The sequence below is a fragment of the Eurosta solidaginis genome, chromosome 5 (genome assembly GCF_040869045.1).
Source record: "Eurosta solidaginis isolate ZX-2024a chromosome 5, ASM4086904v1, whole genome shotgun sequence".
NCBI lineage: Eukaryota > Metazoa > Arthropoda > Insecta > Diptera > Tephritidae > Eurosta > Eurosta solidaginis.
The window spans coordinates 203,160,830-203,188,141 of NC_090323.1; the positions used below are offsets into that span (position 1 = coordinate 203,160,830).

The window sequence follows — 27,312 nt, forward strand, 5'->3', positions numbered from 1 at the left end:
GCCGACACAAACTTTTATGGCACCAGAAAGTTTTGACCCTAAGCTAACGCTTAACATTGTTACTGTCGCTGTAACAGCAGCAGCGCTGAGCTTGTTTTATTGTACTTATTTTGCTGGATTTTATTTGTATTGTGGGCTTGCAACAAACTTTCTTTGCGATAAGCGCAGGTAAGAACATAAATAGCAACAAAATCGGAGACAATCTTGTAAACGTGTCACCAAAGATATTGCAGTTAGTAAGATGCTTTGGAAATGTACAATTGCTTTCAAATTTAGTTCTTCTTCGTCCCGTATTGTGAAAAAATTCCTTTCAAGAAACTTACCTTTTTCAGTTAGAGTGGGTGATGGTCTCAGTGGCGCTTTTTGACGACTGCTCAGTAATACAGTTGGCATAATGAAGCGATTTATTTCTTTTTTTCTCCACGTCTTCTTGTGTCCCATTTTCTTGCTCTTCGTATTTTTCATCTCTTACTCTGCTTCTTCTGATTTTTCTTCTGCTCCTACTGATTTTTGTTTTCTCCCTCTACTTATTTCAGTATTCCGTTTGTTTCCTCACAGTTACTTTTTATTTTTTCTTCATATTTCGTTCTTATCGTTATTTCATGTTTTTCTTTTTCCTTCTTTTCAATAACATTTTGTTATTCTTCATCTTCTCTTCTACTAGTCATCTTTCTTTTCTACCTCTTCTTCATTTTCTTCTATTTCTTCTGCTTTTTCCCCTTTTTCTACTTCTTTTTCTTCTATTTTATCTTCTTCTTTTTCTTCTTCTTCTTCTTCTTCTTGGTCATCATCATCATCATTTTCTTCTTTTTATCTCTTTCTATATTTTTCTCCTTGTTCTTTTTTTTTTCTTCTCCTTTGTATTCCTTTTCATATTCGTATCCTTTTCCATATTATTACCTTTCTTCATATTCTTATCCTTTTTCGTATTCCTATCCTTCATCGTGTTCTTATACTTTCTTCATATTCTTATTTTAATTCATATTCTTATCCTTCTTCGAATACCTGCACTCCTTCATATTCTTATCATTCTTCATATTCTTATCCTTCTCCATATTCTTATTCTTCTTCATATTCCTATCCTCTTTCATATTCTTATTTTAATTCATATTCTTATCCCTCTTCATGTTCTGATCGTTCTTTGTGTTTTTATCCTTTTTTGTATTTGTATCCTTCTTCATATTCTTATTCTTTTTCTTCTTTGTTTTTGCTTCTTCTACTTACTCTTAAATATTTTTTTTATTTTCTTTCTCTTCTACTTCTATTCCTTCTAAATTTTTTGCTATCTATCATTCTTTTCTTCCACTCGTTATTACTTTTTCTTTACTTAATTTTCCTTTCTTATTTTTTCTCCATTCTCTTTCTTTTTTCTGCCCTTTTTTTCTTCTTCTCAGTCTTATTTCTTGCTTCTAATCCTTATTCTCCAATTAAGTATTTTTTCTTCCTCCTGTTATTGCTATTTCTTCGCAGTCTTATTTTTAGTTTAGTTTACTTTTTAGTTCCTCTTTTCGTGATCGTCTTACTTTTTCCTTTTCTCTTCACTGGTTTTTCATATTTTTCTTCCCTAGTCCTTTCTCCCTTTTAGTTTTCATCTTGCATAATCGTTTTTTCTTCTCTTCCTATCATTCTTCGGACGTTTCTTTCCTTTCTCTCCGAAGATTTTGGGGAGTCTTATCGATGTTGATGGTCCTTTGCCGGAAATAGATTCGGTACATTTCAGAAACAAGCACCATTAAGGTACAAGCTTCAACATCTCGGGAATGATTTAGTATGACCAAATTGAACTTTCCAGGCCATCCCGCCTCACTCCGTAGTTCCATGAGGAGCTTGGGGTCGCCAGAGTCTCGACTGCTAAAGAAGCGGGATTCTACGTAGTTTTACCAGAATTTGTTTGACGGCCAAACGGAAGAACCCCAATCAGGTGCAAATGTTATAGAATAACTCCGTCCTCTTGGCAAATACTAGCTGTTTTCTAGGACCCAGCTTAATTGTTGCCTCAAGATCTGGCAACTCTGCCGCCCGTAATAGCTGGAGCCTTGACCTGGCGAGCGCAGGACATGAACACAGAACGTGCGACTGGTCTGCTTCTGTTTATTATTTTAGCTCTAACATTTTTTGTTTTTCTTTTAGGCATTCGTTATCTTCTTTCGCTATTTTTATGTATTATATTCTTCTTCTTCTCGATCTTGCTCTTTTATTTTTTGTCCCCCTCTTCACTTCGCTCTTGTTTTTATTGTCGTAGTATTTTTCTTCAGCCTCTAATTAATGGTTTGTGGCTCACACCACCTAATCCATAATCTGAGGGGACCACTCAAATAAACCTTAGGTTTTTCTATCATCTATTTCTGCATTCCATGGCTGGATAGCGGCATCGCTTCAGTTCAGAGCATCTTCAATCAAATATACAGGTATAGGAATAACAACATCCAGTGAGAAGAAAGAATATTCCATCAACCAACCTTAACGATCACCGGTCGCGGTTGTTACAATAAAATAGTATTGGTGCAGCGCTGAGTGCCCAACATTGGGCGCTCTTTTCGAAAATGTCTTCTCGCTTGCCTAAAAACACATACATGCAAGGTGGGGAAGAAAAAGCAAAAAAACTCTTAAACAATATTCATAAATTCAACTGAACAAAACCACACTTCACGCCAAAAATATGCAGAAATGTCTACATATGTATGAAGCTCATATGCTTAAGAAATGGTCATGGAAGAAATTGGTGAAATTGGAGGAAGTGCTACGAGAGTGGAACGATAAATTAGCAGTTTGAGAATAATTTTCGGAGGCAGATTGATTCCAACTCTGGCATCTTCTTCATTTTTTTTTATTTATTTGTTCCTATTTGGTTAATGTGCACTTCCTGAGAGAAGGATAACGTTCTCTAACTATGCTCTTATAAATTTAACAATGTTGCTGGATTCCTCTATACTGTGGGCACAAATGTTCACACATCAAAAAATTACATTACCATTTTACTTTATCACGCCACCCTCATAAGTTTAAAATATGGAGCAAGGAGTATGTTAAATAGGAAGTAACCAATTTGAAAATAAAATTAAGATTTAACAAGAAGAATATAAAGCTATCATATCATATGCCCATTTGTGTTATACTTCCACACAACACATGAGTACTCTTGCACATAAAAGTAGCTGCAAGTAAGCCTGAGAAGAATATAAGGAAGCAAGGAACTGTGTGTGATAACGCCAATTGGTAAAGGAAATGGAAATGTAATTCTTTCGATCGGCGACAAATCATTGCAGTTGCGGTAAGTACGCAAGGGAGAACATAAGTAGTCACGAATACTCGCACATACATACATACGAGTATGTACATACGTTTGTAGCCAATTTAAGCACTCGGGTAACAAAAAAAAAGTATATGAAAGCAGGCGCCTACGAGTAATACTAACAATTGTGCATGAAGTACTTAAATAACTGCATCCCACCACAAAGCTTGCAATAGCAACTGTGTGAAGACAAAGACGCCATAAAACTTTACACTTTACAACAAACACTTTATTCATTGCATATTACTTACACGTACTCGTATGCAGTTCGTAGTCGTATGTATGTATGTATGTGTATGTATGTTCTAGCGAGTGGGAACTGCCGATTCGTCCAAAAGTTATAGCGACCATTAAATGAGTTGAGTTTATTGAAAGTAAAATACAATGCGAGTAATTAAACTTATTTAAATGGTGGCTAGCTCTCAAATAAAAAGGAAAACGAAGAGTAAAGTGGATGGGAGCATTCCATACTCAGTTTCTATGATTTGGGACATGTAACTTTTCATATTATTTACTAAGAAGGAAGTGGCTATTCGTCCGGATAAAAATGAAAGAAAAGTGAAAGAAAGGTAAGGAAAGAAGAGGAAAGGAAAGAAAAGGAAAAGAAAGAAGAAGAAAGGAAAGGAAATAAAGGGAATGGAAAGGAAAGGATAGGACAGGAAAGGAGAGAAAAAGAAAGGAAACGAAAGGCAAGGAAAGGAAACGAAAGGTAAAGAAAGGAAAGGAAAAGCAATGAAAGGAAATGATAGGAAAGTGAGTGAAAGGATAGGAGATGATAGGAAGGAAGGGAAAGGAAAGGAAACGAAAGGGAAGGAAAGGAAATTAAAGGAAAGAAAAGGAAAGGAAAGGAAAGGAAAGGAAAAAAAGGAAAGGAATGGAATGGAATGGAAAGGAAAGGAAATGAAAGGAAAGGAATGAAATGGAAAGAAAGGAAAGGAAAGGAAAAGAAACAAAATGAAAGGATAGGTAATGAGAGGAAAGGATAGGTAAGGAAAGGAAAGGCAAGGCAAGGAAAGGAAAGGAAAGGAAAGGAAAGGTAAGGAAAGGGAAGTAATGGAAAGGAAACGAAAGGTAGGGAAAGGAAAGGAAAGCAAAGGAATGGAAAGGAAAGTAAAGGAAAAGAAAGGAAAGGAAAGGAAAGGAAAGGAAAGGAAAGGAAAAGAAAAGAAAGAAAAGGAAAGGAAATTAAAGGAAAGGAAATTAAAGGACAGAAAATGAAAAGAAAGGAAGGGAAAGTAAAGGAAAGGGAAGAAAAGGAGAGGAAATGAAATGAAAGGAAAGGAAATGAAATGAAAGGAAAGAAAAGAAAGCGAAAGGAAAGGAAATCAAAGGAAAGGAAGGAAAATAAAGTAAAGGAAAGGAAAAAAGGAAAGGGATGGAATGGAAAGGAAAAGAAAGGAAAGGAAAGGAAAGGAAAGGAAGGGACAGGAAAGTAAGGGATAGGAAAGGAAAGGACAGGAAAGGAATGGAATGGAAAGGAAAGGAAAGGAAATGAAAGGAAAGGAATGAAATGGAAAGGAACGGAAAGGAAAAGAAACTAAATGAAAGGATAGGAAAGGAACTGAAAGGAAAGGAAAGAATAGGAAAGGATAGGTAAGGAAAGGAAACGAAAGGAAAGGAAAGGAAAGGAGAGGAAAGGAAAGGAAAGGAAAGGAAAGGAAAGGAAAGGAGAGGAAAGGAAAAAAAGGAAAAGAAAGGAAAGGAAAGGAAATAAAGGGAATGGAAAAGAAAGGATAGGAAAGAATAGGACAGGAAAGGAGAGGAAAGAGAAAGGAAAGGAAAGGAAAGGATAATAAAGAAAAGGAAAATAAAGAAAAAAAAGTAAAGTTAAAGTAAAGTAAAGTAAAGTAAAGTAGAGTAAAGTAAAGTAAAGTAAAGTAAAGTAACGTAAAGTAAAGTAAAGTAAAGTAAAGTAAAGTAGAGTAAAGTAAAGTAAAGTAAATTAAAGTAACGTAAAGTAATGTAAAGTAAAGTAAAGTAAAGTAAAGTAGAGTAAAGTAAAGTAAAGTAAAGTAAAGTAAAGTAATGTAAAGTAAAGTAAAGTAAAGTAAAGTAGAGTAAAGTAAAGTAAAGTAAAGTAAAGTAAAGTAAAGTAGAGTAAAGTAAAGTAAAGTAAAGTAAAGTAAAGTAAAGTAAAGTAAAGTAAAGTAACGTAAAGTAAAGTAAAGTAAAGTAAAGTAAAGTAAAGTAAAGTAAAGTAAAGTAAAGTAAAGTAAAGTAAAGTAAAGTAAAGTAAAGTAAAGTAAAGTAAAGTAAAGTAAAGTAAAGTAAAGTAAAGTAAAGTAAAGTAAAGTAAAGTAAAGTAAAGTAAAGTAAAGTAAAGTAAAGTAAAGTAAAGTAAAGTAAAGTAAAGTAAAGTAAAGTAAAGTAAAGTAAAGTAAAGTAAAGTAAAGTAAAGTAAAGTAAAGTAAAGTAAAGTAAAGTAAAGTAAAGTAAAGCAAAGTAAAGTAAAGTAAAGTAAAGCAAAGTAAAATAAAGAAAGTAAAGTAAAGTAAAGAAAGTAAAGGAAAAAAGTTATCGATTGGTTATCGAATTTGTTAACGATAACAAAGTTTGTCATTCGTTATTTTTTTATCGAATAGTTATCGGTTTGTTATCGAAAGGATATCAATCTACTATAGAAAATATATCGATTGATTGTCGAAAAATTATCGATGTTTTCACAAAATTATCGATTTGTTATCGAAGAGTTACCAATTTGTTACTCGCGTGTTATCGTTTCCTTACCAAAAAGTTATCGATTAGTAATCGAAAAGCTAACGACTTGTTATTAAAAAATTATCGACTATTTGTCAACAAAAACTTATCGAATTGCTATCGAACATGTTATCAAAAATTACGATTTATTATGGGATAGTTATCAATTTGTTCCTCGCGTGTTATCGTTTTATTACCAAAAATATTATCCACTTGTTAGCGAAAAGCTATCGACTTGAAATTGAAAAGTTATTGTTTATTGGTCGATTAGTCATCAAAAATGTATCAAATTGTTATCGAAAATCTATCGACTACGTATAAAACATTATCGGAAAGTTATCGATTTAGTATCGAAAAAATTCAGTTTATTTATGGAAGAGTTATCGATGTTATCAAAATGTTATTCATTGACTGTCGAAAGATTTTCGATTATTTATCGAAAAGTTATAGATATGTTACCAAAAGTTAACGTTATGTTACCAATTTCTAATGGGCTTTTCGACGATTGTCACCGAAGAGTTATCGCTATCGCTAGTTATTAAAACGTTAACGATTTGATTTTTAAAAGTTACTGAACTGTTATAAAAAAATATTGGTTTGTTATAGAAAAGTTATCGATTTGTCATTTAAGTGTTGCCAATTTTTTAACGTCGTGTTATCGATTTTCTATGGACGACTGTTTGTTATGAAACAAATATCGATAACAAGCTTATCACATAGCGTCGATAGCAAACCGAATGCAAACCAATATCTCGACTGTAATATCGTTACCGACAAAGAGCCGATGTAGGTCTTTTCAAATAGCGTGAACTTATTTGTTCTTGGTAAAGTTACCTCTGTGGTGGTTTAACTGCAAGCCTTAAGCATGCTTTAAGCTAGTTAGCTTAAAAACATTCGATTTCAAGCCACTCAATTTTTGGGTGTAGGAAGCTTGTTGATTTACAACATTCATCTACGATGCGGTTGAACGGAGACTTGACAATGCCTACGGATCCACCTACGGTCGATATCTTGGAAACCGTCTCCCGGCAGTCAGTAGCACCTAACGCTTTTTTTGTTTTTTCACCATCCGATTCCTTCATCTTTAAGACCAATTTTTCTATGGTCAGTCCATACGTCAGCCCGGACTCTGATCGAGGAACTCCCAGAAGATTTTGTCTTCATCTATTTTTCTTTTCGTTTTGATTTTTTTGAGAGCATCATAGCTTATTCGTTGTTTTACTGCTTTTAAAATTTGTTTCATTCCGATATTTATAAACTTGTAAGCCCAATTTGAGCGCAACAAGCTTATCACAGCTTAGTATAAACGAACACTTGTCATAAACAATTTCGAGTAGTGCGTTCTGTGAAAACTTGGTATACAACCAATGCGGCCACTTACTCTACTCCACTAATAACAATACCAGCTATGAGTACGTACTTAAGCTTTTATGTATATTTACATTTCCTTGCGGCATTGGGAAAGGGTAATGTGCGTTGCGGGATAAGCGGCTACAAAACCAAGCTGCTGAACAAAGCCCGAATGGGTCACATATTTAAGCTGATTTGTGGTTTGTGTGGTCACGCAAAAACTTTTGCAAGTTAAATAAGTTAAAAGTTAACAATTATGACGTCTTGGAAGTAAGGGTTACTATTGCTGCTTATTCTTCTCCATTTTTTGAGTTACGCTATCGACTAAATACTTACAATGTTACAACAATGGAAATGTTCGTGGCTACCGAAGGAGTTGACATAAAACGTTAAATGCTTGGTTGCTGTACACAAGTGGTGGATAAGATAATTTCGACATGCAACTCAGCTAATAATCGTACGTGAGCGAGTTACGTATTTATGTGTGTAACTCATTCGATAGCTAACAACCAATTGCATGTGAAAGTTTAAAGTGCCACAAAAGGTAATTATAAGTTGAAGAAAGTCTTGATAAATTTAATGAGAGAAGTAATTTGCGAAAGGGAAGTTTACTGCAACGAGGACTATGAATGAAAGGCATATTTTAGCAAGGATTTCTTAAGTGCGCTTTGCTGATGAAGTTCTTTGAGCTTCTTTTTTGATGTGTAAACAGCTTTGCTAAGGGTATGAGGGAATAAGCGTAAAGTAAGTATAAGCACAAGTGTAGTGTCCTTGGAAGTGTTATAAATTTGCTATCCATAACAAAGGTTATCGATGTTTTATAAACAAATTATCGGTTTGTTGCAGAAAAATTATTGATTTGTTATCGATATGCTATCGAAATGTTTTTTAAAAAGTTCTCGGTTTGTTATCGAAAAATTATCAACTGGTTATACATACAAGCATTTTCAATTTGTTATCGAAGAGCAATAGATTTGATATAGAAACGTTATCAATTTTCTATCGGAGTGTTATCATCTTGCAATCAGCGTGCTACCGATTTGTTATTGCCAACTTAGCGGCTTGTAATAAAAGAGACACCGATAAGACTTCAATATAGAATCGATGGCAGACCTGTAACCCGTCGATAGCAAGCCGATAAGAAACCACTAAGAAGACGATAACTCGGTGACAACAAGCTGATAACAAACCGATAACTTGACTATGATTATCTGCTATGAATAGTAAGACCGACATGTTGGAAAAGTGGTCGTAGGACCAAGAGTAGCCACTCATTAGTTTTAAGCTAAGATAAGGAGAGAGAATGAAGGAGCAGCGTTGAAAGCCAGGGAAGATATTGCTGAAGCGGTGAGTCAGACGTGGAGAATGAAGGTTGAAAGCAGATAAGAAAAGTGGCAAATGATACAAAGAAGAGTGAAACCTCTTCAAAGAACCAGATTAATTAAGAACAATCGAGCATTTTGGAACCGTGTTCTACGAGGCCGATCCCGCAGCGAGTTAAGGTCTGATAAAATTCCTTCGGTAGGCAATCCTACCATAAGAGGCAATTAAAACGATAAGCCCCTTTTTACTGCCCCTTTTTGCCTTTACTGCACATCTGTAAGAACTGCAAATATATTTATAAACAATTGGGATATTCACGTGGGCGTTCTTATAAAGTTATGTGCTTGCGTGGTTATATTTTTAACCCCACTCAAAGAAAGGCTGCTAGTAAAATCAACAAATCGGTTCTGTTGTTCTTGACTTAACGGAGATTCGGTGAAATTGATCTAATTATGGTTCATTCGACCGAGTTCTTTGTCAAGCGAACAACTTAGTTTAGTCATTTCAACAGAAGAGAAATTGTCGCTATTAAGTTAACAAAATTTTGTAAAATTGACAGATTCCTAATCAATCTAACTGATTTTTCTGTTAACACAACTGATCTTACAAGTCATTTCAACGGCGATCAACTGTCAATACATGAGCAAAATTCAAAGAGAATTTTACGCTCACTGCCCTCTCTAGTTTGTACTTATGACGATGGTGCCACTTGTTAAAAAAAAAACACCGAAATAAGAAAACTATCAAATCGAAAAAACACAAAATGGGAAAACAATAAAAAACTAGTTTTTCAGTTATCAATACAAAACGAAAAAACCCTTTTTTGAATTTACTGTGCAAAAATTATGAGATACCGGGACACCTATTTATCGGGTACAATTTTGCAACTTCTCGTCCAAGCGAAATGCAAAATTGCGCCCTCTTGTTGCAAAAGTGTTGCTTGAACGAACAGGATTTTTCCAAAGTTAGTAACATTTTGTTCAAGTTTTTATGAATTTTCACTCACGCGAACGAATATAATAAGATAAAAAAAAATCCTTTTTTAATGTTGATGTTTCCGACAAAATAAAAGTTTGAGTTGTTTTGGAATCGTTTCAACTTAAAGTGTTACGAAAACTAAACTTGCCGAATTACATGTAAAGTTACTCCAGTGGTGAATTACCTTCCTGCGATTTGATTCTTTACTTTTCTATAACTTACAAGTTCTCTTTTTAAAATGTTACGTCAAACATTTATACTACAAGTTTTGTTCGAAACAATTAAGTGTGGCAACTATGTATATGCGAGAGAAGGAATTGAGAATGAGCTGAGCTGCAACTGAAAGAATTGATAATCAGTTTTGTGCAAGGCGAATCTATACTAGCTGGTGGCAAAGCGAATTCAACCAATTCGCCGTGCGGAAGAATGTCAAGTCAAAAGAAAATATTCATTGATTCAATCAGCTGATGGGATAACACCACCTGTAATGAATTCGCCTTGGTTTTGTGACTACTATTTTCATTTCTATATTCATATATATATATGTAGCAAGCATGCGTATTTCTGTATTCACATATTTACGTATTCACATATTTACGTATTTACATGGCGGCCGCCGTGTGATGGTAGCGTGCTCCGCCTACCACACCGAAGACCCTGGCTTCACATGGGTTCTGCCATGAAATTCTCTCAGAGAAAACTCATCTGCCTTGCGGATGCCGTTCGGAGTCGGCATAAAACAAGTAGGTCGCGTCCCGCCAATTTGTAAGGAAAATTTAAAAGGAGCACGACGCAAATTGGAAGAGAAATTCGGCCTAAAATCTCTTCGGAGGTTATGGCGCCTTACATTTATTTATTTATATGGCAACATAGGTACTTTCGTTCAAAGCTGTCGCAACAACTTTTTTTTGTTCATTTGACTACTAAAACGGTCAATCACGAATCAACGATTTGTGCGCAGTTGATTCAACATCTTGTTGCGATGGATAAAAATTGACAGAAATTTCGGTTGAGTTGACCCGTATTTCGGTTGATTTTACCAGTATTTTTCTTTCAGTGCATTACAACAAAGAACACAAAGAAAGAAGAACAAAGAAACAGTTCTTAAACGGATAAATTGATAATAATGAGTAGATCTGGGACAACTTTTTTTTAGTACAAAACCTTCTTTGATAAGTTTTAGAATAGAGTTTTTTGAAGAAATTTTTTTTAGAGTTAGAGATGCTCTTGTTTAAGAAGGTTATTTGGCAGCCTAAAGTTGCCCCTTGGGACAAATCTTCTTTAAGTTTTTAGAGAGATGTTCTTTAAACACAATAAACAATCATTCAGTTTGAACTCTACTCAATATAACAAAAATGTTATACTTTGGGCGGATGTTAGGAAAATGGTTTGAAATTTTCATGATTTATTTTAAAAGCATTTAAATTTTAATCGAGAAACCTCTACCGAATACCAAAATTTTAAATTTGTTAGACCTTTATAAGCAGCCCCTTCTTAATAACCACATACACCGCCTAAATTTAATAAATCTATGTACAGTCACAGCGACTGATTTTTTTGTCTAAATTGAAGCTTATAAGGCTTCTTGAAAAAAGTAGAAAATTATCGTTACCAAAGAACAACAACAATCCAAATTACAAAGTTAAGCCGTAGCTTAATGATAGGCAAATAAGAAGCGAATAACAATCGGGTGCATAAAAACTTAATATTGGAGTGAGTACAATCTATGTGTGAGCAGATTTTTGTATGTTTTAAAGAAGCTTTCATAAATTTGTGGAATGAGCCTAATGGATTTTCGAAATATCTGCAATGTCAAATGGAGATTTATGGTGAGCGGCCGATTAAAGATACAAATGATTTGTTGTTTTGTTTATGGCTTGGAGAGTATTGACTCCAACCTTGTTAGTTTTCTTTTACTTTTATAGCTCTTTAAAGAATAAAGTAAGTTATGTAAATATGTACGAATGTGCATAAGTAAAAAAAATGCGTGAGTACCAAGTACTCGTGAAGAATGGCGCGTTAACATACAGCAGGGGCGTAGAGACGGGGGAGGACGTTTGGGGGTTTAAACCCCCCTTGCCTCAGGATCATTTGATTTTTTAGGTCGTTACAATTCAAATATTTGATGTTTTTATGTCTATGTTAATAAATTTCTTTATAATTCTGCTACGTATTTACTTTGTTGGTGATATTATATTTTTAATATGCTAGCATATGTATGTACGTAGTGAACACTTATATTTTAATCATATTCTGTTTCATAATAACTCTGCAATTTATTAAATATACAAATGTACATGTTACTATAATTTCATAAGGAAGTTTCCTTGTAAATTTGCCTAACGACCATTTACATACATATCAGAGAACAGCAAAAATCGACCACAACAACGTTCGACTACATTCAGCAACATGATCGTGTTTAATGATCCAACTTGCTTAAATGAACATAATCGACACTGATTTAAAATCAACCAACTTATTGCATGCGTGAATATAATCAATTCAGGCGTTTGCTCGTTTGCCTCAACCGCGATTACATTCATCGGAATGAAAAGGCAAATATGAAAACTCCATGCGTCTGAATATTTGCATGATTCTTCTGCCCTTAAGTCACGGCGGCAAGTTACATATAAATATACACATAAACATTGCTTACGGTTCTGTTTGTTCGCCGAACTAATTTTCGTGCTTTGATTTTATTCTCCACATTTAAATAATACTAAATTTACAGCATTTTTTCGAAGTACACATTTCCTATTTTGAAATATAATGCAAATGTGACATTATTTTCCAACACATTATTATAATGTAATATCTACATTTCTTTTCATGTCAAAAACATATTTCAAAAATGTAAAATTCAAATTATTTGATAAATGAAAAATAATGTGTTTTTCACATTTTAAAATGTAAAAAACACATTAGTGTTTTTTCCGTGTAGATATGACTTTTTTAAATAAAATTTTTTTCTTTTCCATCAGTTTCTTTCTTTTGAATTTTATATACGTATACATTAGATCTCATGCATAGGCTCAAAAAGCATGAATTCTACTTATTCCTGAAGGAGGTATTTCGGTTTTTTTTTATCAATTTATCTAAGATTAATATTACAGGAATGCGATTAGGCTGATTAAAAACTATTTGAGAAACACGATGAGTGAAAATCTATTGAATGGCTGTGCATCACAAAGAATACACCGTGATCAAATTGTTACCGTTGATGAAGTTTTAGATAAAATGGCAAACAAAAGCCGACGCATGCGCTTGAGATTTTAATGTAACCTTTTTCATATCATATTCTAAATACATTTACTTTAATGTTAAAGCTAAATACAACATTTTTTTTATTTTTTTAACTGAAATTTTTTTTGAACCCCCCAAGACAATTTTCTGGCTACGCCCCTGACATAAAGGTGTACGTTTGTAAAACGAATGCTTTTAAGTTAATTAGAGCTCGCCCAGGGGTAGAAGTTAATTCATAACACATGTAGGTCAATTTACCAGAAGCAAATAGTTCCGATAGTAAAAATTCTATCAATTTTCGAAAACATGACGATAACAAACTGGTAACACTCCGATAAGAAATTGGTAGCTTTTCAATAACAAATCGATAGCTTTTTGACAACATATCGACAAATTTTCGATCAATAATCTATAACTTGTCGATAACAAATCGAAATCATTTATTGGTAGCACGCCGATAACAAATCGATAACTTTTAGGTAACAAGTCGATATCTTTTCGATACGGAACCGATAACTCAACTACAATAAATTGATAAGTTATAGTAACATTTGCTATCGATAGCAAAATTAAAACGCTCCGACAGCAAATCGATAAATGGTCTACAGCTAATTGATAACACATCTGAAACAAATCTTTCCTTTCTCGAAATCGAAAGGTCTAAAATATTAGGAAGCAACTAAAACGGTTCTCTCAGTAAGGTTTTGGAAAGACTTGCTTTCGTGCATTATTTTTTACGAAATGAATATCCAAGGGCTTATCTGACTAGGTCTTATTATGGATATGGACGATGACAAGGAAGTCGTTTATCTCTTCATTTGGAAGCAGATGAAGTGGGGTGCCCCCAATCCGCCTCAACTATTGCAAAACTCTCTTTTTTCAAAAAAAAAAAAAAAAAAACAAAAACAAATTTCTAACTTCTACCAATATTTGCTTATTTCATCTCCTATATTCAGTTTTTTGAAGTGCATGCATTGTTATATCATTATATTTCGAATTTCATTACCACGCATCCTATTTTTATGCTCTTCCCTTTTCTACTTTTATATCTACCTATATTTTTTGCTGCTTCTCTCTATGTATTCCTTTCTAAGCACTTATTTTATCGCATCTCTATCTCAGACTCTATCTTCATCTCCATCTCCATCCCTATCTCAGTATCCGACTTAATTCCCATCTCCTTTTCATCTCCATCTTCGTCTTAATCGTCTTAAATTTTATCATATGTAATTATATCTATGTATATCTTTATCTGTAACTGTATTCGCATATGTGTCTTCATCTTAATTTGTGTTTGTACCTGTATCTGTAAATGTATTCTGTATCTGTATCCGCATCTACACCTTTATCTGTATCTATATGTATTTATTCCTAAATCTGTACCTGCTGGCTGCATTTGAATCTACGTTTTTATCTGCATTTAAACCTGTATCTCTATCTTTATTTGTGTCTGTATCTGTATTTTTAGAAGTTTCGCTAAACTCCTTGTTTGTAATTTAAAGCTCGCAAAGCTGCCTATAATTGGACATCACTTATACGCCCGGTGGCACTTCTGCCGCATCTACTTTAACTTGAAACCAATGAAGTCTTGGAAAAGCTTTTTTATCTATCTCATAACTTTAAACGAGCAATTCTTGTTTGTTTGTATAGCCGAACGATCTCGGGAACGACTCAACCGATTTAAATGAAATTTGCACAGAGATAATGTATCACCTTCTAAGACTTTCTACCTAGGTGTTGCCACTCAGAATGTTTCACAAGGCTGCCACATATTCGAAATTAAAAAAAAATTGCATGAGATATGTCGATATGGGTAGCAAACCAAAGGTATTTCACTCCGCATTACAGTAGGGACATTTTTGAGTAGGGTTGCCATTTAGGGTTGCCACCTATACAAAATTCAAAAAAAAATTGCATGAGATATGCCTATATGGGTATCAAACGAAAGGTATTTCACTCCGCATTACAATAGGGACATTTTTGAGTAGGGTTGCCATTTAGGGTTGCCACCTATTCGAAAAAAAATTGCATGGGATATGCCGATATGGGTATCAAACGAAAGGTATTTCACTCCGCATTACAAGAGGGGCATTTTTGAGTAGGGTTATCATTTAAGGTTGCCACTTATTCGAAATTAAAAAAAATTGCATGAGATATGCCGATATGGGTATCAAACCAAAGGTATTTCACTCCGCATTACAATAGGGACATTTTTGAGAAGGGTTGCCGTTTAGGGTTGCCACCTATTCGAAAAGAAAAAAAAAATTGCATGAGATATGCCGATATGGGTATCAAACGAAAGGTATTTCACTCCGCATTACAATAGGGACATTTTTGAGAAGGGTTGCCGTTTAGGGCTGCCACCTTTTCGAAATGAAAAAAAAATTGCATGAGATATGCGGATATGGGTATCAAACGAAAGGTATTTCACTCCGCATTACAATAGGGACATTTTTGAGTAGCGTTGCCATTTAGGGATGCCAAATATTCGAAATCAAAAAAAAAAGGAACGTTGCCAGCACAACGAAACGTTGCCGAGCAAAGCTCGGTCGTTCAGGTACTAGTTATAATGCCAGCAAGAAAACCAATAATACAAATTTTCTTTCACGAAATTTTCTCTTCATACAGCTTCTCAATATTTTTCATTATGAAAAAAATATATATACATATATAATAAAAAATTATAAATTTTGATTACAGTGCGCACTAAGGAGATTTCTAATATTCGAAATTGCATACACTTGACTGAACAAAACAAAAAGTGAGAAGATCATGTGAATGGTTAAAAAAATAAAGAAAATAGCTATTAATCTTACCACATATACAAGCCATAAGCGGCTTAGAGAACATATTTTTATTTGCAGGCAGCAATTACGAGAAAAAATGGAAAACCCTAAGATAAAAAACAAACAAAAAGCGCTATGCACACATAAAGTGAAGATAAGAAATGTTCGTAGTGTTACTTAAAGGACACAACATTCTTAAGTTGAAGTAATGTGCGCAAGGTGAAAAATTTAAGCACTACTATCTGACATGAATATTTCTCTTTTTATAGGGAAAACGTAGAAGCTTGGCCTTGGCTGAAACACATTAGTTGTTTGCCAGTAATTATGGGAATAAGGCAGAATTAGAAAAATGGTGTACAGCACGTGAATGAAAATTTTGGTTTAGTTCTTAAACTTTTTGGTCTACGTATATGAGCAAACTTTTTTTGGTTTTATATGCAGTCTGGTTTTGTGAATTGAAACATTTTAGTTTAAATTTTAATCCAGAAAATTTTCATTTTTCACTTCTGGACTAAAATTTAAACACAAATATATTTAAAATTGGGTTTATCCTTTCCTATTTTATGATATAGATCAAAATAGTTTGAAAACGTGGTACGGGTACAACTTTATGGTTTTAAGCTTGAACTTTTAGTCAAATATTATATTTTTCAAGCGTCTGGACTAAAATTATAGCTAAGATATCTTAGAAATCGCTTAAAACTTATAAGTAGTTTTAAAAGTAGTATAAAAAAGCTTAGAATAAGCAGTAAACTTTGCTAGGCTTAAAAAAAAAACAATCAAAGCAGTGATAATTTTTTACAAAATTTCTTCAATTGAATTCTTTTTTATTTTACATATAATAAAACTTCTATGAATTTTTTAACTGAAACTTTAACCCAATTTCAAGACGTTTATCGAAAAAATAGCATTGTGTAAGTTCCAAGCTTCACGAATTTGGAAGTAGAGCAGACGGAAGGATCCAGGAGAAGAAGACATTTTTCCCTCAACTTTATCGGTAGCTTAAATTTCTGCAAAACTTGCTGGGATCATTCCCTGCACGCGGAAATGAGCCGACCACTACCCAAACCAGAACTTCATAGCAAAGAAGCACCCTTGAAGAGAGCCCCAGCTACAACGACAACAACAACCCCAGAGTCTCCAGCGTTTACCGATCTCTACAGCAATGAAAGACAAGCGAAGTCTTCCTAGCCGTATTCTCCACGTTAAGCCTTTATGACAGTGTGCGGTCAAGAATGATTCCAAGGTACTTAAATCAGTCAGATATCTCCACTTCCCGTCAATACAGGCTAGTCAAATCAAAGTCTGGTAGCTCAGCCTGATTAAAACAAGCTCCGTTTTGCTAGAGCTGGCATGTGGTCCGGACCACCTAGACACTACACACAGGTAGTAGAAGTACCAAGTCATCGCCATAAGCCAGCACGTGGCAGTCCGTACCCTAAAGGACCAGCAGCATGTTGTTCATTACCACGATCCAACGAAGAGGAGGAAGAATATCCCCCTATAGCGTGCCTCTTCTCAGCTTTCCCTGAGCCTTAGCTCCATCTGCCATTCAACAATCTGCAGAGGATTTTTATCAGTCGATTGGAATCCCAGTGTAGATAGGGCCGTTTCAATTTTCGCAGGTAGAACATTGCTAGTGGCTCTTCTATGTCAAGAGAAGGCACCTAGCACTCCTGGGGCACGCTACACTCGCTCTTAAAAACTTGAAAATCATGGGCAATAAATTTAAAGCATATCTTGAGAGAATTTCGGTAAGCAAAAATTTTCCTAGACACATCCAATATAAGCTTCCAATTCAGGAGCGATCTTTTGGCAATTTTTTTTTGCCACCTCGATACCCCCCACGAGTCTACAGTCTTCTCTTTGTAATGATATAAGAAAATTTGTTAGTCTAAGGTTGTAAGGCCTACACGTAGTCCTGGACACTTTACAGCCCCGCGCTTAGGCCCACGCCATTCCCGATTGGTCGATCATATGCATCTCTCACCTTCGCTTAATTTCGCCCAGTCTAATTGGGCCGTCTACGGAGCAAGCTTCAAGGGATGAGCCCTTTTTAGCTAGTTCATGCGCTTTTTTATTCCCGTCCAACATGGCATCAACTTGCACGGAAACCCGGGTTTTAAATATTTTAAGCAATGGACCTTGAAGATATTTTTAAAGTGTTGTTGTTGAGTCATTCCACCCTCAAAATGGCATTCGAACCAATAAAGGTATAAAGAAAAGTATAAAACAAAGTAAAACTATCTAACAATCATCAAGGGAGTGGTGATATAAGGTCAACGACCATAAGGTCAATTGAAGTTATAGTCACATGAAAGGCTTACAACGTTTGATTTATATGGATTCTATGTCAACGATATTGACACCACGACCATTCGACTTTCGTGAGATGGTCATAAAACTAGCTCATATGTCATAAACCCAACTGAGCTAATGGCCATTTGAAGCAGTCTTATGGTTGTCTTTATGGTCGTTGGTCTTATGTCACCTTATCGAATCAAGAATATTATCAATTGGGCTAGTCGTCAACAATAATCAGAAAATTTAGGAAAGTAAGACGAATACTGTCGATATTTCACAACCCAGGACAAGGCAAAACAATTTGTGCCATTTCCATTCATCACAAAATACTCATCCGGCTGATTGGTGGTGTTTGATTTGCTCATTGCTTAGGTGCTTGCAATTCATTTTATTTATTCAACCTTTAAAACCGGAAAATGGGATTGCAAAAAAGGGCAAAATAAATATAAAAGAAACGTTGCAAGACAAAAAAAATCAAGAACGGAAAAATCACGCAAAAAATAAATATCAAAAGAAAAAAACAACAAAGGAGTCATTGTTTTAACGTTAAGAAGAGCTATGAGTCAAGTACGAGCTACATCAAAAAAATATCCTACTACAAATGTAAGTTAAGTCACAAATGCTGACGAATATATAGCGACACTAAGTGACTGACGTGAAGTACATTGGCAGCACTGAGTGGGTCGGTGGTTGGATGTACACGAGCTGCATGAGCCGGAGGTAAGTATTCTACAAACTCTTCAAAGTAATTGATATTCATATTGTTCGTTATGCATATGCGACTGTGCTACTGATTGGTGAGTGAGTATAAACAACAATAACAAAGCCACGTACAAGCAATAAACAGCAAAGAAAACAAGTAAGGAAGGCTAAGTTCGGGTGTAACCGAACATTACATACTCAGCTGAGAGCTTTGGAGACAAAATAAGGGAAAATCACCATTTAGCAAAATGAACCTAGGGTAACCCTGGAATGTGTTTGTATGACATGGGTTTCAAATGGAAGGTATTAAAAAGTATTTTAAAAGGGAGTGGACCATAGTTATATAGGTGGACGCCATTTCAGGATATCGCCATAAAGGTGGACCAGGGGTGACTCTAGAATGTGTTTGTACGATATGGGTATCAAATTAAAGGTATTAATGAGGGTTTTAAAAGGGAGTGGCCCTTAGTTGTATATGTGAAGGCGTTTTCGAGATATCGACCAAAATGTGGACCAGGGTGACCCAGAACATCATCTGTCGGGTACCGCTAATTTATTTATATATGTAATACCACGAACAGTATTCTTGCCAAGATTACAAGGGCTTTTGATTTCGCCCTGCAGAACTTTTTTCATCTTCTTCTACTTATTATGTTAGGTGTCAGACCCATTTTACAAAGTTTTTTCTAAAGTTATATTTTGCGTCAATAAACCAATCCAATTACCATGTTTCATCCCTTCCTTCATATTTGGTATAGAATTATGGCACTTTTCATAGCCGCATTTCGGCCATTTTTTATACCAAGATAAAGTGAGTTCAGGTAAGTACGTGAACTAAGTTTAGTAAAGATATGTCGATTTTTGCTCAAGTTATCGTGCTAACGGCCGAGCGGAAGGACAGACGGACGACTGTTTATAAAAACTGGGCGTGGCTTCAACCGATTTCGCCCATTTTCACAGAAAACAGTTAACGTCATAAAATCTATGCCCCTACCAAATTTCAAAAGGATTTGTAAATTTTTGTTCGATTTCTGGCATTAAAGTATTCTAGACGAATTAAATGAAAAAGAGCGGAGCCACGCCCATTTTGAAAATTTCGTTTAGTTTTGTATTTTATTGCACCATATCATTACTGGAGTTGAATGTTGACATAATTTACTTATATACCGTAAAGATATTCAATTTTTTGTTAAAATTTGACTTTTAAAAAAAAAATTGTTTAAAGTAGGCGTGTTCGTAATCCGATTTTCCTAATTTTTCCCAAGCACACATATAGTAATAGGAGTAACGTTCCTGCCAAATTTCATCTTGATATCTTCAACGACTACCAAATTACACCTTGCAAAACTTTGAAATTACCTTCTTTTAAAAGTGGGCGGTGCCACGCCTATTGTCCAAAATTTTACTAATTTTCTATTCTGTGTCATAAGGTCAACCCACCTACCAAGTTTCATCGCTTTAGCCGTCTTTGGTAATGAATTATCGCACTTTTCGGTTATTCGAAATTTTCGATATCGAAAAAGTGGGCGTGGTTATGGTCCGATTTCGTTCATTTTAAATAGCGATCTGAGATGGGTGCCCAGGAACCTACATACCAAATTTAATCAAGATACCTCAAAATTTACTCAAGTTATCGTGTTTACGGACGGACGGACGGGCATGGCTAAATGAATTTCTTTTTTCGCCCAGATCATTTCGATATATAGAAGTCTATATCTATCTCGATTAGTTTATGTCGTTACGGATTACCGTTATGCGAACAAAGTTAATATACTCTGTGAGCTCTGCTCAGCTGAGTATAAAAATAACAAAAACTACGACTCAACATCAGTGCGTTTTACAATAGCTTGTGTTATACGGAAGAACGAGTTTTTAAGGTAGACTTTGTAATAGCACCAAGGCATAATTGACAATAAAAGCAAAAAAAGGATAGCAATAACGGTACCATTAGTGGCAATCGCATTGCTAATAGAAGCGATAAAAACCATCACACGCATACACACACACTCACACAAACCATATAGAAGTCAAAGTGAAAAACAAGCGTAATGAAGAACATTGACAACAAGAAAATTGGATGATAATAATAAATCAGATAAATACACACAAGAAAAATACTCGTAAAAGGTTCTGATATAGAGTAGGAGCAGGAAGAGAAGGAGGATATGTACTTGTAAAATCAAATCACATAATCGTAAACGCATTTCTGTTGTCGTGCGTGATGATTCCTACTTTCATTGCTTGTTTATACTCAGTTGAGCAGAGCTCACAGAGTATATTAAGTTTGATTGGATAACGGTTGGTTGTACATATATAAAGGAATCGAGATAGATATAGACTTCCATATATCAAAATAATCAGGATCGAAAAAAAATTTGATTGAGCCATGTCCGTCCGTCCGTCCGTCCGTCCGTCCGTCCGTCCGTCCGTCCGTTAACACGATAACTTGAGTAAATTTTGAGGTATCTTGATGAAATTTGGTATGTAGGTTCCTGAGCACTCATCTCAGATCGCTATTTAAAATGAACGATATCGGACTATAACCACGCCCACTTTTTCGATATCGAAAATTTCGAAAAACCGAAAAAGTGCGATAACTCATTACAAAAGACAGACAAAGCGACGAAACTTGGTAGATGGGTTGACGTTATGACGCAGAACAGAAAATTAGTAAGATTTTGGACAATGGGCGTGGCACCGCCCACTTTTACAAGAAGGTAATTTAAAAGTTTTGCAAGCTGTAATTTGGCAGTCGTTGAAGATATCATGATGAAATTTGGCAGGAACGTTACTACTATTACTCTATATGTGCTAAATAAAAATTTGCAAAATTGGATGAAGAACACGCCCACTTTTTAAAAAAAAATTTTTTTTAATTCAAATTTTAACAAAAAATTTAATATCTTTACTGTATATAAGTAAATTAAGTCAAAATTCAACTCCAGTAATGATATGATGCAACAAAATACAAAAATAAAAGAAAATTTCAAAATGGGCGTGGCTCCGCCCATTTTCATTTAGTTTGTCTAGAATACTTTTATTGCCATAAGTCGAACAAAAATTTACCAATCCTTCTCAAATTTGGTAGGAGCATAGATTCTATGACGGTAACTGTTCTCTGTGAAAATGGGCGAAATCGGTGGAAGCCACGCCCAGTTTTTATTCACAGTCCACCGTCTGTCCTTCCGCTCGGCCATTAACACAATAACTTGAGCAAAATCCGATATATCTTTACTAAACTTAGCCCACGTACTTACCTGAGCTCACTTTTTCTTGGTATAAAAAATGGGCGAAATCTGACCATAACCACGCCCACTTTATCGATATCGAAAATTACGAAAAATGAAAAAAAATGCCATAATTCTATACCAAATACGAAAAAAGTGATGAAACATGGTAACTGGATTGGTTTATTGACGCAAAATATAACTTTGGAAAAAACTTTGTAAAGTGGGTGTGACACCTACCATATTAAGTAGAAGAAAATGAAAAAGTTCTACAAGGCGAAATCAACAGCCCTTGGAATCTTGGCACGAATACTGTTAGTGGTATTGCATATATAAATAAATTAGCAGTACCCGACAGATGATTTTCTGGATCACCTGGTCCACATTTTGGTCGATATCGCGAGAACTCCTTCACATATACATCTAAGGGCCACTCGCTTTTAAAACCCTCATTAATACCTTTAATTTGATATCCATATCGTACAAAAACATACCAGAGTCACCCCTGTCCCACCCTAATGGCGATATCTCGAAAAGGCGTCCACCTATAGACCTAATGCCCCCTCCCTTTTAAAATGCTCAGTAACACTTTTCGTTTGATACCCATATCGTACAAACATTCTAGAGTCACCCCTGGCCCACCCTAATGGCGATATCTCGAAAAGGCGTCCACCTATAGACCTAATGCCCACTCCCTCTTAAAATGCTCAGTAACAGCTTTCGTTTGATACCCATATCGTACAAACATTCTAGAGTCACACCTGGCCCACCCTAATGGCGATATTTCAAAAAGGCGTCCACCTATAGAACTAAGGATTACTCCCTTTTGAAATACTCATTACCACCTTTCATTTGATACCCATATCGTACAAACACATTCTAGAGTCACCCTGGCCCACCCTAATGGCGATATCTCGAAAAGGCGTCCACCTATAGAACTAAGGATTACTCCCTTTTAAAATACTCATTACCACCTTTCATTTGATACCCATATCGTACAAACACATTCTAGAGTCACCCTGGCCCACCCTAATGGCGATATCTCGAAAAGGCGTCCACCTATAGACCTAATGTCCACTCCCTCTTAAAATGCTCAGTAACACCTTTCGTTTGATACCCATATCGTACAAACATTCTAGAGTCACCCCTGGCCCACCCTAATGGCGATATCTCGAAAAGGCGTCCACCTAAAGACCTAATGTTCACTCCCTCTTAAAATGCTCAGTAACACCTTTCGTTTGATACCCATATCGTACAAACATTCTAGAGTCACCCCTGTCCCACCCTAATGGCGATATCTCGAAAAGGCGTCCACCTATAGACCTATTGCCCACTCCCTCTTAAAATGCTCAGTAACACCTTTCGTTTGATACCCATATCGTACAAACATTCTAGAGTCACACCTGGCCCACCCTAATGGCAATATCTCGAAAAGGCGTCCACCTATAGAACTAAGGATTACTCCCTTTTAAAATACTCATTACCACCTTTCATTTGATACCCATATCGTACAAACACATTCTAGAGTCACCCTGGCCCACCCTAATGGCGATATCTCGAAAAGGCGTCCACCTATAGACCTAATGCCCACTCCCTCTTAAAATGCTCAATGATACCCATATCGTACAAACATTCTAGAGTCACACCTGGCCCACCCTAATGGCGATATTTCAAAAAGGCGTCCAAAGGCGTCAGTAACACCTTTCGTTTGATACCCATATCGTACAAACATTCTAGAGTCACCCTTGGTCCACCTTTATGGCGATATCTCGAAAAGGCGTCCACCTATAGAACTAAGGATTACTCCCTTTTAAAATACTCCTTACCACCTTTCATTTGATACCCATATCGTACAAACACATTCTAGAGTCACCCCTGGCCCACCCTAATGGCGATATCTCGAAAAGGCGTCCACCTATAGACCTAATGCCCACTCCCTCTTAAAATGCTCAGTAACACCTTTCGTTTGATACCCATATCGTACAAACATTCTAGAGTCAACCCTGGCCCACCCTAATGGCGATATCTCGAAAGGGCGTCCACCTATAGACCTAATGCCCACTCCCTCTTAAAATGCTCAGTAACACCTTTCGTTTGATGCACATATCGTACAAACACATTCTAGAGTCACCCCTGGCCCACCCTAATGACGATATCTCGAAAAGGCGTCCACCTATAGACCTCATGCCCACTCCCTCTTAAAATGCTCAGTAACACCTTTCGTTTGATACCCATACCGTACAAACATTCTAGAGTCACCCCTGGCCCACCCTAATGGCGATATCTCGAAAAGGCGTCCACCTATAGACCTAATGCCCACTCCCTCTTAAAATGCTCAGTAACACCTTTCATTTGATTCCCATATCGTACAAACACATTCTAGAGACACCCCTGGTCCACCTTTATGGCGATATCTCGAAAAGGCGTCCACCGATAGACCTAAGGCCCACTCCCTCTTAAAATGCTCAGTAACACCTTTCATTTGATACCCATATCGTACAAACAAATTCTAGAGTCAGCCCTGGTCTACCTTTATGGCGATATCCCTAAATGGCGTTCATCCATAGAACTATGGCCTACTCTCTCTTAAAATACTCTTTAATACCTTTCATTTGATACACATGTTATACAACCACATTCCAGGGTTACCCCAGATTGATTTTCCTTATTTTGTCTCCATAGCTCTCAACTGAGTATGTTATGTTCGGTTACACCCGAACTTAGCCTTCCTTACTTGTTTTTATTTATTTACGTTTTTTTTTTGTAATAAAGAAATAAAAATCAATGGCGCAATGCATCATTTGTTTAAAGGCGAATATAAAAGAGAGAGAACACCCTGTAAACTTTGTGCGCGATTTGGCGCCTAAATGTGGGCTATAAGAACGCTATATCAGCTATTTATTCTTACAAATTACAACATATCTCAGTAGGAGGTTAGATTAGGTTGAAATCGCCATAGACTGGATGAGCCCATAGTGTTACCAAAAGTTGGTTTAAAAAACAAACTAAAAACCCCTATTAAACCCCAGGACCTGTATTATAAAATAACTCCATCCTCTTGGCAAATACTGGAAGCTTTCTAGCACCTATGCTACTAGCTTCTTCAAGATCTGATAGCTGTGCCACTCTTTATAGCTGGAGCTTTAGACTCCTCCTAGACTTACTCCTCTAACCCGAACTTCCCACACATTTGCTGTCAATAACTAGGCCTAATTTGAAAGCATATGACGCCAGAAGGCACTGTCATGTCTGAATACCCGTCATGATCTAAGATGGTAAGACCTGTACATGATCTTCGACACTTTACAGCCACTCGCTTGAGTCTACTTTTTTCAATATGACGTTTCTTGGAACTTCATCGCAAGATTCCTCCGCTTGGTAAGAAATTTTTAAAAATCTGGACATGGGTTTTATGTAAAAAAAAAACTGTTTGCAAGACTCCAACGAGTCCGCAAAAGTTTTCCAAAATTTCTAAATCCGCGCGACACCTAGGGAAACTTTTTGGCATATTTGGTTAGCTGTCATTAATCACTGAATCACTGAACTACATTTTAAATTTCAAGTCTCTAGCTCAAGGGGAATCTAGTTAAAAACCAATCTGAAGATCCCAAATCTAGTATGAATTTTCAAGATTCCACATTCCTTTAGTGGATTTTCTAAAGAAATATCTAAATCCCTGCCCCATTTCGTAGAACTTATTATTCATAAAAATGCATTTTGACAGAAACATATGCTGAGCTCAATGTTTCAAATGTCTAGGAACGGTACTTAAAAACACATCTCAAGATTCCATATCTCGTATAAATTTTCCAGTTATCTCGATCCGTGCTCCACCTAACGGCAATTGTTTCTCCCCGTGTTGCATTATCATGAAGCTTTGATCTAAGCGTAAGGTCTCAACTTTCGAGCTCGTTGAAAACTCAACGTTTCAGGTTTCAAGTCACTAAGTAATCGAGAGGTAACTGGAAATTCGATCACAAAATCCATGAGCAAAATTAAATAATATATGACGCCTTAATGTAGGCTACACAAAGTTATTTCGTCTTTTGAGCAAAAAATACTCTTTAGGAGGAGTGTGCTGAATAAAATTGTCGTGTTGGGGTTCACTTTTTAACAACTCCCTGGCCTTTGTTAGTAGCATTTCGCTATTGAACTCTCGTCGAGCTGGGTGCTCTTTAGAGCGGCTTCAGCATCGATTATACGGAGACGTTCTTTTCGTTCGGTTTTTAGTATTCTTGCAACCGACCTCCCAAGGTCTTTTTGGGTTTTTAAAATAGGTTTTTGACCTACTATTTATCTCGGTGTATATCTCCTAGTTTATATTTCCTATTAATGAATGAAGTGCCTCTGTAGTGTGCCTGTTTAGTGTTGTAACAACTCTCACTGGCTGCAATCAGCGCTGATGAGCCGTTTTGATACAGCAACTCGTACCACAACCGGGTGAGAATTCGTTTCCTCTCTTCTAATGCGCTAAGTTTATATAGTTCTCCTATAGCTCAAAAGGCGGATCAAGTTTTAGTTGATTTTAAATTTTTCATCGATTTTTGTTTAGTTCTGGTTTTGATTTTAGTACTGGTTCCGTCCTGTTACAGTGTTGGTTCCGGATTAGGTTTCAGTTTGGATTCGGAACTCGATCTCAAACTTTAACTGGAATAGAAGCTCAAACATTTTTTTGGTCACTAGATTAGTTACAGTTTCTGTTTGCCTCTTTGTTTCAGTTCACTTCTTCGTTATTTTGCTCTCAATTCCACTTTCAGTTTCGGTCATATTTTCAATTTTGGTCTCTGCTTCAATGCTCTGATTTAAACTCCTGTTTGTCTGTCTCCAGTTTCAGTTTCGACACCTTGTTGTTTTTTTATTCTGTTCCAATTTTACTTTCGGTTATATTTTCTGTTTCAATGTTCTGTTTCTTGCTTCGGTTTTGCTTGTCTCCAGATTCACTTACGATTCTTTGTTGTTTTGTTCTCTATTCCACTTTCAGTTTCGTCCTCATTTTCAGTTTTGATCTCTGTTTCAATGTTCTGTTTCTTGCTGCGGTTTTGCTTGTTTCAGTTAAGATTCTTTGTTGTTTTGTTCTCTATTCTACTTTCAGCTTCGGTCACATTTTCTGATTTGGTCCCTGTTTTAGCAGTTTGCTTCTTTTGTAGTTTCAGTTTCGATTCATTGCTTTTTTGTTCTCTGTTCCATATCAGTTTCGGTCCTATTTACTGTTTTGTTCTCTGTTACAGTTCTCATTTGGGTTCAAGTTTCTGTTTTACCTCGGTTTTTTTCAAGTTTTAGTTTCACTTTCATTTTGTTTGTTCCGTTTTCAGTTTCGATCTCATTTTCTGTTTTGGCCTCTGTTTCAGTTACAGTTTCGACACAAGTTTCTATTTTTCCTCTTTCCCAGTTTCATTTTCACTTCCAT

General features: G+C 35.8%; 1 protein-coding gene across 10 annotated transcripts in view; it reads right to left on the reverse strand.

Moving 5' to 3' along the window:
• Positions 1 to 27,312, reverse strand: part of sfl (N-deacetylase and N-sulfotransferase sfl) — a 547,000-nt gene that overhangs the window by 398,058 nt on the left and 121,630 nt on the right. Inside the window, exon 1 of one of the 10 annotated variants that reach the window (XM_067787552.1) lies at positions 324 to 2,507. The exons of the other annotated variants lie outside the window; for them this stretch is intronic. The gene's annotated coding sequence lies outside the window, so the exon portion shown is untranslated. Of the gene's footprint in view, positions 1 to 323; positions 2,508 to 27,312 lie in introns of those variants that run through there. 10 annotated transcript variants of the gene reach the window in all.